This window comes from Ambystoma mexicanum, chromosome 1p (genome assembly GCF_040938575.1).
Source record: "Ambystoma mexicanum isolate Mex_15411 chromosome 1p, UKY_AmexF1_1, whole genome shotgun sequence".
In the NCBI taxonomy this organism is placed as follows: Eukaryota; Metazoa; Chordata; class Amphibia; order Caudata; family Ambystomatidae; genus Ambystoma; species Ambystoma mexicanum.
The window spans coordinates 350,925,784-350,938,383 of record NC_090921.1 but is presented as its reverse complement, the minus strand read 5'-3'; the positions used below and the strand labels follow the sequence as shown (position 1 = coordinate 350,938,383).

At 47.5% G+C, this 12,600-nt stretch overlaps 1 long non-coding RNA gene across 1 annotated transcript in view; it reads left to right on the top strand.

Moving 5' to 3' along the window:
- Window positions 1-2,866, top strand: part of LOC138511175 (uncharacterized) — a 32,565-nt gene extending 29,699 nt beyond the window's left edge. The window contains exons 2-3 of the long non-coding RNA XR_011280612.1: window positions 2,386-2,463; window positions 2,568-2,866. This is a non-coding gene — a long non-coding RNA (uncharacterized lncRNA). The remainder of the gene's footprint in view (window positions 1-2,385; window positions 2,464-2,567) is intronic.
- Window positions 2,867-12,600: the final 9,734 nt, after the last annotated feature.

The window sequence follows — 12,600 nt, the reverse complement described above, 5'->3', positions numbered from 1 at the left end:
TTCTTTGGGAGGAGTTCCCCCATCTTTGAAGGAGAAGATCCTTTTCCCAGGATCCTCTGAGGAACCCTCTGCTTCAAATTGGAAGATCTGTACCTCCTCCACAAAATGGGTCTGTTTGGGTTCTTTGTTTTCCCACCCCACCCCCCCCTCTGCTCCTTGGGTGGCAGACTTTCAGGGGCAGGAGATTTTGGTTCTGGTTCCTGGGTTTCCAGGGGCTTATTACAAGTGGGGAAGGAAGCTTCCTCCAAGGCTTTACACCCCCCCTTCCCCTTGTGCCTCCTTCCTCGGAACCGGTGGGTTGTCGGGGTTCTGCCCCAGTCATGGCTCTCGAGCACCAGGTCTGGAGTTTGGGGCATTCTGAGCCGTCATGCTCATCTGAGGGTTCTGTTGAGCCCTCAGCATGCAACCCAGATCCTGTGCCATGTTTTGGACCTGGCGCTCTAGCTGTGAAACCCACTCAGGCTGATAAGGGGTTTTCATTTCTCCCCTGGGCTGATCCCGGGAAGGGTAGCTATCCATTCTCTGATAATACCCCGGATTTGGAACATTTGGGTACCCCTCCACCCTTGGCCTCCCCTCTCCCGGATTGGGTTGTCTGGGCTCCGGAAAGTGGGGAAAGAAGGATGGATTGTTCTGGGGTTGACAGTTTTGTGGGTACCTGGGGAATAAGTTCTGTCCAGGATTTGGGGAATTTCTGCCCTCCTGGGGAAAGTGAGGAGGGAAGTTCCCTGGGTTAGGTGCTGTTTGGTTGGATCCCCCCCTATGGCTGGAGGGGTCCAAACATAACCCAGGATGGGTCTATTCCCCTTGTAGCGGGGACCTATGTAGTCAGGGGAGTGAGGGATCCCATTTGTGGGACTACCACCTTGGTTCCCTGTCTGTGACTGGCCCAAGGGCCTCTGGGCTTGGGATTCTTCTGATTTCGTGCAGGCAGGTTTTTAGACCCCCCCCCCTCCCAATTCTAAAATGGGGGCAACCTTCACCTCTGCCACCATAGCAGCAGCAGAGGTGTTGGTTGGTTTGCGGATTTTTGGATTATTCTAGTTTTCTATGGGCTTTTGCACCTCATAAATTCGGGTGGCCTGTTCAATGACCCAGTCTATTGATCTTTTCTCATGAAAATCTCTGACTAGCTGGGTCATGATGTACTTTGGTAGCGCGTGGAAAAAAGTATTGACAAATTCTTTGCTTTCCGTGCGCACCCTTCTGGTGGTCTGTGCAAAGGCATGCTTTAATTCCTGCACAAATTCTTGTGGGCCTGATCCTCCCCACATTGTAAGATGTAGGCTTCCTTGCGAGCCTCCTGGGGATTTCCATGCACAGAAAATGCTTCAAGAAGGCTGCTCTATAGGTGGACCATCTAGAATGATTTTGGTCCTCCGGCCCCGCAAAGAAGCTGGAGTATTCTGGTGAGAAGGTCCATTTCACATACTGAATACAGCTACTGCTGTCCTTCAAATGGAAAGTTTCCATCATCTGCTCGAAGTTCTCCCAAACAGAATACTTAGCGTTCTTATGATAAGGCGTAATGACGCTCCTGATCGCCTTGATTTGCTTAAAGGGGTCCTTAAGCAAGGCCCTTTTTGCCTTATTGGCCTTCTTGGTTGGGGTAATCTTGGTCCACCCCTCCTCTGACTCAAAGGCACTGCTCCCAGAGGTGCCCGTCTGGTCTTCTAGGTTTTCCCAGATTCTGCAAGCCTGAGAATGGCTGGCATAATGTGGAGACCTAGTCTCCTGTGTCCTTTGGCGCTCAGAGGAGTCTTCCGATTCCTACTTGCTACCAGGATTTGATGGGTACCTCCCCACCTGCACTGTCCTAGCTGGGCAGAGGTTTTCAGGATGCCCTTAGTGGGCCTAATCTCCAGGAGTTCCCCACTAAATTTCACAGTACTTGGGTACCCATACCCAGATGCCCGCCCATCCATTCCTGGGAGGTGCTGGTCTATGAGCCCCATTTCTGATTGGATTGAAATCTACTATCCCCGTGACCCTGGGCTCATATGCACCAGTGCGCATGGGGTTGGCAGAGTCCAGGGATTGGGAGAGATAAAGGCCTCTGGTACTAGGCTTCCTGAGGTTATGCTCAGAAATGAGGTTCGCTGGGAAAGGGAAACACCTATCAGCCCCTGCTCCCTGTTGCCATGCAAGAACCTGAGCTTTCTGTTCCTCAATCAAGGCCTTACTAGTCTCGATCAATCTCTCTTGCATGGCTACCTGTATGTGGAAATTATAAATAAAGGGGTAGACCTGCACTCAAATCCCTGATCATGACCATGGGTGCTTGTAAGTGATTTGATTGTTTTTATTTATCCTGGTCATAGGAATGTACACCAAGTGCTCTGTGTTTTCCAAGAAAGCTGAGAGTTGTTTTTGTTGGTTCCACAGGTTCAACATATACATTGATTCCAGTGGAGGATTGATTTCCGCTGTACCGTTCACCATCCCTCGAGTTGGAACTTGGGGGTGAGTAGGGGCGTGTGTGCCTATTCAATTATAGCACATTTGTGACATTATCAGTCACTTGTTTAAAGAAATAGGGATGACACTATGGTTTTTATCTTTTTTAGACGGACTACTGGCCCATATATGTTGAGAATAGGGCTGTGTGATTTCTCCATGCCCTACGTCCTGAAGAAGGTCTTTGACCGAAACACGTGTTGACGCTTTTTGGTGTGAATCATCTGGTTTAATAGAATACTGGATGCACAACGACACCTGATACTATGGACTGGGTCACTGATGAATGTGAAAATTGAAAATAATTGGTGTAGCAACATTATCAATGCTTACTGGTTTAGAAATCACTTTGGGGTTTTATAGATGAAAGTCTGAATGAGTTTTGTATGTGGTTGTGATTGAAGGAATGAACTGGTCGTTTTTTTATTGAATTTTAGGATTGTTTTTTTGTTATGAATTTATTGATTAAAATTTGATATGTTTTGAATTAATTTAGTGTCATCTCCATCTACTGATCCACTTTCTGTTTGATTACCTGTCTGTGGAGCCTGTCATTGTTCTCACAGAGAGCCTAATTTTCTCTCTGTGCATCCTGGGTTGTTTTTGAGTACTGAGCCAGTCTTTGCTGCAGGAGGGTTACCTCCCGAGTCCTGGCAATACTGGCCTGAGCCTTCCTTGCTAGAGGCTCTTCCACCCTCCTGGTGTGCTCTAACAATTTGTGATGGTGTTTTTGGAGGTCACCCAGTCCCTGGAGGGCCAGGCGATTTTCTTGCAGTTTCTCTTTTAAATAGCAGACTTCCTGGCCTAAGGTGTCCCTTTCCTGAGCAAGAGCCTGCCTCTGTGCTGCCACGTCATCCCTTTGTCTTTGAAGCGCACCAGCTTTCTGGCGCTCTTCATCAAATTCTGTCTGGGTGCCCAGGTCTTTCAGGATTAAAGTATTGCTCTCCTCTTTCTCTCTGTCTAGTTGGCTTTGCAGGGTGGCTACCTGCTCTGTGTATGCCCTGTTAAAGTTTATTTGTTGCTCCAGCTTTTTCTGGCTCTGCAGTTGAGAGTCCAAACTTTCTTGGTAACTTTCTGCAAGGCCAGAATTCTGGTATCCTGTTCTGCCTTTTCCTGCTGCAGGATTCCCATTTCCTCTTATTTTGACTATATACTGCCTACTTTCATTTTCTGACTCCTCTGTAACCTCTGTTCAGAAGAGTCCAGATAAGTTTGGGCCTTTCCTAATGCCTGCAGTTGCTTACTTGCCAGATCTTGGCTTTCAGCATATTTATCCTGTATGGCTCCAATATATAGGTATAGATATGCCACTATGTTGGCAATCCTGTTTTGTTCTTCCTTTGCCTTAGTGGCCATATACAGTCCACTCAGGGCCATATGTAAGGGACCCTGATCTTGCCATGCATCTAATCCTGTTGCAGTGATCTGTTCTGTGATTGCCTGCAACCACACATGCTGATCCTGCTCGGTCCATTCACCTCTCACAAATAACTTATGCAATGGGTGTTCTCTAGCCATATTGATCTCTACCAATGTCGCCATTCTGGAAATATAAATTTCCTTCCTGACTTACAGAAGTTTTATTTTATTTTTGCAAAACATACCGTTTCCTTAGAGCGTTCCCTTTTGAGGGGTGCTTTTCACAATGTAACACAGCGTGGTAGCCCAACAGGATTTATGTACCCTGTCAGTAAGCACACTGTTTTAAGCTGTCACAAGTGGTATATCTAATTCAGAAATCCCGGACGAGCCCCCGATCTGTAAGTGGTTTCAACCCAGCACTCCACCTAAGTCAATGCCTAGCGTGTGATGCCCAGCTGGAACCCTTAATTATATATTTTTATGTCTAAAGTTCTTTTATTTCTGAACGATGTACCCTTATATCACGCCCCTCTCTTTGAATCCCCCCGGTCACACTGAACCAAGAAGAAGGTTGTTTTACAAAGTTAAAAGATTTATTTGATGGATTTGAACAATTATATATATATATATATATATATATATATATATATATATATATCGCACTTTTATGAATTATGAACAATATCTGGATATCACACTAATAATATTTATACATTGATCAGCGATGGGTGATATTACAGTCAACAATCTCTTTAATCAATAGGAGTATGGATGAAAAGAATAATGTAGCATAGAACAACTTCGTGTGGGTTCAGTCAAATGCAATGATAGGAAATTAATGCAGCACAGAAATATTACTGGATATGAATTCAATCAAATGCAATGTAATCACTCTTTCCCCCTGATACTACTCAATCCCCCCTAATATGCAATATAGAGATGGAAGCAGAGAAAACAGGTTTCAGGAATAAACACTCTACAAATGCAGTTTCAATCCCAATTCCCCCTGCAAGCTTACAGAGAAACAGGAATGATTTCACACAGGTCGAATGCTTTTGAATGTGGGTTGTAAATGAATAGGAAAAATGGTAAAATTGGATTTAATTCTCTAAATTGGATTCAAAACTAGTGGTAGCTGCTTTGGATAGCTCCGGGTAGACACTAGCAATGATGATGATTGAATGGCTGGCAGATAGGAAACTGAATTCAGAGGTTGAATGCAAAGAAATAGCTATTTTACATGATAGTGAAATTGAGCCAAATGCAGAATCGCAGCAAACATTTCCACGCGCGATTGCGGCAAAACTGTAAGGAGTTGAATTGGATTTGTTTGAAAGCTGAGGATGTTAGCTTCAATTTGACACTTACATTTTGTTTCTAGCATGTACGGTTCAGAAGTTAGATGTTTTAGTAAAGGTCGAATCTTCTCAAAAAGAGTCAAGATTTAAATGAAAGATGCGCTTTTGAAGATTACAAATAAGGATTGGCTTCACACTAAGGGGCCATGAAGATGCGAGATACCAACGGTACATCCACCAGTCCAGAGGCGCATCTCTCTGATCTTTTCCCGCTGCGACACTTGCCTTTCTTCAGCAACTATATTAGCGCAAAGATGATTTATCACTACAATTATCACAGGTTTATATGGATGAGGGAAAGATTCAGGACAGACAAAAGAGGTTCTACAATGCAGTTCTGGATATGTTGGAATGGGTTCGGTAGGATTAATTAAGAATAAAAGATTGGCTATGGACAATTCTATGCTAAATACTCACAACTATGGTTTTGGAATAGGCCCGTCAGAGATTTGGTCAAGGGTTTTGGACTGGAATCTGCTAGCCACCGGACACGAGTCAGGCGCTTGGTTCTGCTCTCAGCATGGCACTCTGTCTCTGCACGGCCTCCTGTACCGGATCTGATGGGTTGGTTCTGGGTTACAGCTCTGCTCTGCTGGTTTGGATCTCTGGGTTCTAGCAAGTGTTCTTGGCAAGAAGTAGAAAAACAGCAAAGCCCGGCTGTTCAATTGGTCGTGCCCCTTGGAAGTTTTGGGTTAAAATCAGTTTGCAAGATTTTAAAGGGCAGCTCAGAAGGGTTCAGCTTTGGATTTGGGCCATCTGCTTTCAGAGTTCTGGAGTCTTGATCTGGGTTCTTCCTGCAGAGCGCTTTACCAGTAAATCAGTTGATGGGTGAATGGGTGTGTAGGTCCTCAACAGTCCCTATTTATGTATTTCTCAAGGGGTGGGCAGGCTGATTATACTAAGTCCAACCTTCTAAGAAGTCTATTGGTGAAAGTCTTCCCTCTCTCCTGATTTGAGAAGGAAACAGTGTGTCATGGTGACGCTGCGTTTATGGTCCAGGGGAAAAAAAAAACCCTTTGTTTATATACAGAAAATCTATTTTTCATATAAAACTTATTTCCAATATCACCAACTTTCTAATAATACATTTTTACATCCTAAATTAAATAAGGCACTTATCCATCAAAGTCCCATCTTTTTAAGAGTTTTGGTTCACAAATGACAGTTTTTAGCGCTTTTGTTTGGTTACCCAGTGTCAGATCTGTACACATTTTTCCACATACATGCACATAACATTTGGGCATACTCCTGTGAAGTTTCATATTTTTAGCATTATTACAACTGCTACAAAGTCAACATTTTGATAGTTCTGTTTCGGAATATCGCACATATTCCAGAGTAATTATAAAACTTGAGCAGAAATTTCATTTTAACAACACTATATTTACAGATTTTTACCAATTTTGTTCAGTTTTGTGAGTCTTTTTCAAAAAGATATTTTCCATCCTCTCCGAATAAACAAAACTGTCTGTCGCTGCCCCCAAGATTTTGGCTGGGCCAGAGCAGTCTCACGTTTCTTCCTGCCAGCAGTTGTTTTCTGTCGACACCCAAATTAGCATTTCCTTTCAGTCAAGGAAGTCTTTTGTCTCCTGTCAGAGCAACAGGCCAAAGTCCCCACCCACTTCCTTTCACACCTCCCTGCCAGTTCCTCAGCAGAGAGCAGGGGGGGAAGATTCCTTTGTTTGAGAGAAATTGTGGAATGTCTTTGAAGCTCAGTGTGGCTGGCTTTAACCTACTTTTAAAACCATGTTTAAAATAGTCTTTTTCTAAAATACAATTTACATTTTTACAAATATAGCCACAAATCTCTTAATTCCAGCCTTTTTAAAACAGAGATTGCATTGTCACCTATATTTTTTTTTGATGGGAAGTCTCTTCTTTTCCATACTTTGATTTTAAGGCACAAGTTTAAATGACAGTATAAGTATATGCCAGATTCTGACACAGGCGAGCGGCGGTATTACGCCCATTTCTGACATATTTTTCCCATGCAAGCATCTTTGAATGTGGATTTTCTTCTGATAAAATATACTTCTGCTGACATTGGGCTTAAGTAGATTCTTTAAATAAAGTGATGTTTAACACCCAACAACGATGTTGGATCTTCTCTGCTGTTTGCAAATCATTATTTTGCACATTTAACAGCCAAGGAAAAATGGATTTTCAAGCAGTTCTAGGTTTCCCTTGCAATGCAGCACTGCTTTTTCAAGTAGTTTCAGCTTACTCTGTGGGCAGCCCAATGATAGGTTTTGGCAGTGTTCTCCTGTGTTACCACTGACATGGGCAAAAATCTATTGGCGTCCTATTTTTCAGGTTTTCCCGCACACTTCTCTGCGATTTCTAGCGCATATAATGCTTTTCAGCGGCCATTCTGTTGTTTCTGATGCAAGCAGCGCACAGTAATGTTGCAGGGCATAGAATAGTGGGTTAAAACATCCCACAAGCCCCCCTCTTGCGATTTGGCGTTGACCGTCCATCAATGGGAAGTCGCAAGACTGGGATGTCAGTCTCTTTTCTTTTGGTTCCAAAAGGGCAAAGTTAATAATCTTTTCTTCCATCATGGGTGGATCGACCAGTTCTCCTCACCCAGTCCTGATGCGAGTATGCAGCGATACTCCGGGCCCCTTGGATCTTTGCTCCGCCCCCTTGGTGGACCTCCTTGGTCTTCGTCTCCATGGTTTCCCATCCTAGGATGACAACGCAAAAGCATATTTGTAGACATTTCCCCACCACTATTAATGTAGTGGGGCAGACACATGCATTTTGACAAATCATGACGCATTTTTCGAATTTTAATTTATTGACTATGGGCCTCATTACGACCCAGGCGGTAAGTGATTGAAATTACCGCCATGGCGTAATGAGCGTTAACGCCATGGTCCGATGGCGATAAGAGCGCCACATTACGACCCATCGCGCACGAGCATTACGCCATGGCGGTAACGTAAACTACGCCATGCCGTAAACAGCCCTTACCGCCCCGTTAACAGCGCAGGGTGACCTACCGCCACCCATCATTGCGCCGACCGTAGTCAGCGGTCACCGTAATTAGCGGTGACCACAATTAAGCGGAACCAGAAATAGCGTAATCGCGGCGGAACGGGAAACAGCACAGCGGCCATCTTAAAAAACACAATCCATTGCCATCCTACCCAACCACACCACAACCAACCCTCAAACCCTGACATTCCCATAACCCACCCATTTCCACAGCCAACCATGCCTAAAGTTGTCAAGAAGGCATGTGACAGGCAGCGGCAGGAGCGCTTCTGTCGAGAGGAACTGCAAATGCTTGCAGACACTCTCCAGGAGAAGGCTGATGTTGTCTTCTCCAATGAGATGACCCGAACAGCCATAGGCCGCAAAAAGGTGGTGTGGGAACTTGTGGCACAACGTGTCAGTGCTGTTGGAACCACCCCACGCACCTCCAAACAGTGCCGCAAGAGATGGGACGACCTGCGGATCAGGGTCCGGGGCATTATGTCTGCCAACCGTAACCTGGCCCTGGGAACTGGCGGGGGAGCAGACTCCCCACTGAAGATGCAGCCATGGGAGGAGACATGTGCCTCTCTGATTGGCATTGAGTGCATCGAAGGTGTCGGCGAGATGGAGAGAGGGGCCCCGAGATCTGGAGACACAGGTAGGTGCCTCATATCCAGCCTTGCAAGACACCCTGATACACTTGCACGTGACAATCACAATGTGGCAGACGCAACACATCAGCAGATGAGCCACACCCTGTGCAAATGCAGCATGTACACTGTACAGTAGGCAGACACACACCTGCATGCAAAACCGAACCTAAAGGGAGGCAACCTGTATGTCACGGGCTACTAACTCCACCATCTATCCATTTCACTCTTCACAATGCCTGCTCAATGTCCGCTGAACCATCAATAACAGTCACCCTCCTCTGCTCCACCACAGGCTCGCAATCGGACACTGGCATGGACGACAGCACCAGCACCCCAGCCAAGAAGGCCAGGAAAGTGGGAGAGGGGAACCATGCATCCACCTCTGCTGGACCCAGGCAGAATCCACGCCAGGCTGAAGAGCCCAGGGCAGCAAAGTCCCCCGAGGAAGGGGTCTTGACAGCACCTGCAGCCCAACCACACCCACTGTTGCCCACTGAGGGCAATGCGTCAGCAGGGAGCAGTACTGTTGGGGAGACTGCAGCCATCGCTGCCTGCTCCGACAGTGATGTGGAGGATGACACCGGACTTGACCACAACACACAACTGCACTCACCACACCTATCCCCAATCAGCCATCATGGAGATGACACCCAGGGCCCATCGCCAGCTAATTCATGGCCAGCAACTCCCAGCCCAGTGGGAGTTGTGGAAGATGGGAGTAGTCCCATTGGTCCCGCATTGGCACCCCCCATTGGGCCAGAATTCCAGCTGTCGCTGGAGCAGATTGCCAACAGGCAGGAAGCACTGGGCACACTCCTCACGCAGCATGTAGCAGAATGTGTAAGTACCAGTGCAGCCATGGAGAGGAGTGCTGATGGCATCAGGGCTGCCATCCAAACTGCCAGCAGGGACATTTGCACCGAACTTGCTGCAGGGCGGCAGATGATGAGCCAGCTCATCCAGACAATTCTGGACACATGCCGTACTGAGCAGCCCGGTACATCCTCGGCTGCAAGTTCAGCACAAGCCTCTCCCGTCCGCAGGTCTTCCAGGACCCAGAGGAGCACAGGCAGGGGGGCCCCAGGTTCCGGGAGAGGGGGCAGTCAATAGTGTGCTGAACTATACTCATTTCACCACGGGCACTGTCACATGTTTGCAGGGTGTTCATGGGGGGGGGGTTTGGGTGTGTTGGAGTGTTCAGGGGGGGGGATTGGGTGTGATGGAGTGTGCAGGGGGGAGGGGAGGGGTACTGTTATACCTATTCAGTAGTACAATACACTTTTTCTTTTCTCACAAACTAAAAGTGTGGACATTGTTCATTGCGTATCTGTGCTTTATTGTTACAGTACACAGTGTTGACATACCAGACACACACTGCCCCAAGTGCCATCCATATGTCACACACTCGCTGTGTGTGCTAGAAGTATCGGTCAATGACATTCTGACGCATTATATGGCCCTCCTGTGCATCGCTGCCTCCCTGAGGTGCTGCCCCTTCCCCATCATCATCATCCCCATCATCAGGTGGTTGTGGTTCTGCGTCAGGGGGCAGAGGCACGTTTCGTCTGATGCACATATTGTGTAGCATGACACATGCCATGACGATCTTTGCAACCTTCTCATGGCGGTACAGGAGTGCCCCGCCAGACCTGCTGAGGCAGCGGAAACGTGCCTTCAGTAGGCCAAAAGCATGCTCTATCACCACACGGGTACGTGCATGGTTATGGTTGTAGTCCTCCTCATGCTGGTTTGATGGGTTCCGGACTGGTGTGAGGAGCCACCTCTTCAGGGGATAGCCCGCATCACCTGTAAAATGTGAGAAAAGAATGTGTCATGAACGAGATTGATATGTGAACAAGACGCACAACCATGCCTTGATTCTGACTGTTACTGTGCACCAATTGGAGTTGTGGATATGGATTTACACTGTGCAACCAGTATGTGTTCATGGCTCTCATGTACTGTTTTGCATGCTAAAACACAATGCAGGGGGGATGATTGCCTTGTGAGTGGCCATCCACTGTGTCCGTTCAGGACGTCATTCATGTGACCTTGCACGTGTCCTGTGAGCTTGAAGCTCACATGATAGCAACATCGATGTCTGGCTCATTATGACCCCAGTGAGCATTACTGGTGTCAATGGGGACAGTTTGTGGGTCTTGTAGTGGTGCATTGATGTCCCTGTCTGTCATGTGCCTCCTTTGTGCGCAGTTGTGGGGGACAGGCCTTTCAGTAGTTGGTGCATGGTGACGTGCATGTTGGTGTTATTCTTTAGGGTCAATGCGGCCACAATTTGCACAATGCACTTGCAAATGGTTGTGTCGTTTTTGGGATGCACTTTCATTCACATGTTGGGATGATTAGGTCAGGCATGATGTGTACACTTCTCTGTTGACGTCAGTGCTGCCACAGGGAATGATCTGGCTACTGCTAGTTGCACCCACCCCCCTGTATCTGCCAGATGTAATATGCATTGGTACATCATTCAACACCCACTTTGCATTTCCATGCTCATGTCATTAGACTCACCGAGTAGGTAGGATCTTGGGCCTGCATGTCGCTCCATGTAGCGTGGTATTGTTGAGTTCCGTAGGATCATAGAATCATGGGTTGATCCGGGGAATCTGGCACAACAATGTGTGATGATCCTGTTGGAGTCACAGACCATTTGCACGTTGATTGAGTGGAAATGTTTACGGTTGCGGTACGGTACTTCCATGGCATGTGGGACCACCAATTCAACATGGGTGCAGTCAATGGCACCAATGCAACCAGGTATGCCGGCCAGTGCATGGAAACCCACTTTGGTGTTGGCAATCTCCTGGGCAGACCGTGGTAATGAGATGTGGTCATCTGTGTGCTTGAGGAGGGCATCGAGCACTTGCATCAGTGTACGCGAGAATAATGGTTGTGATATGCCATGCAAGTGCCCCACTGTGTGCTGGTAGGTGCCTGTGGCCAGGAAGTGGAGCACGGACACTACCTTCAGTAGGGGGGGGGTGGCAGTGGGTGTATCAATCATGCTGACGATGTCGTTGTGTATCATGTCCACAATGGTGGTGATGGTGTCCCGGTCCAGTCGGTACAGGGTGTGGATCTGCTCAGCGGTGAGGTTGAATGGGCTGGGTCTGATGCGTGGGATTGGGGGCTGCCTGCGTGGTGGCACTGGCTGTGCTGGTGGGGCTTGCTGGGCCTGCCTTGCCCTCCTTCTCCTCCTGCGTCTCCTCTGTGCAGCCTGTTGTTGTTGTAGTTGTTGTAGTTGCTGTTGTAGCACTCGCATTGCTATCAGGTCCTCCAGCCCCAACATTGCTAGTCCTATTGGTATCATTGTGGAGTGTGACTGGGTGTGGGAAGGGGTGGGGTGTGCTCTTTTTGTACTTCCTGTGTCTGTATTGCCTTCACCTGTGCTGTTTCTGTGCACCTGTGGCAGCTGCATTCACTTTACATGGCCCTTTAGGGTTGGTTCGCGATGGCGTAATTTGCACCATGGCGGTAAGGTACTTAACGGGCTGGGTGATGGCGTTAGGGGCATGTCCGCTTGGGTCGGCATTCCCGCACCTTTCCGCCATGGCGCTAAGTACGGTGTGGATGTTCGCGTGCGCGCGCCCTTGGCGCAGTCAGCGGCAGCGTTAGCTACGATGCCGCTAGTGACATCGTAGTTTACGGTCACGGGTCGTAATCGGCACGAGCGGAAGACGATGGCGGTAATCGTTTACCGCCATCGTTTTTCGCTTTGCGCCAGGGTCGTAATGAGGGCCTATATATGGAATATTTCATAGTTGGAATTC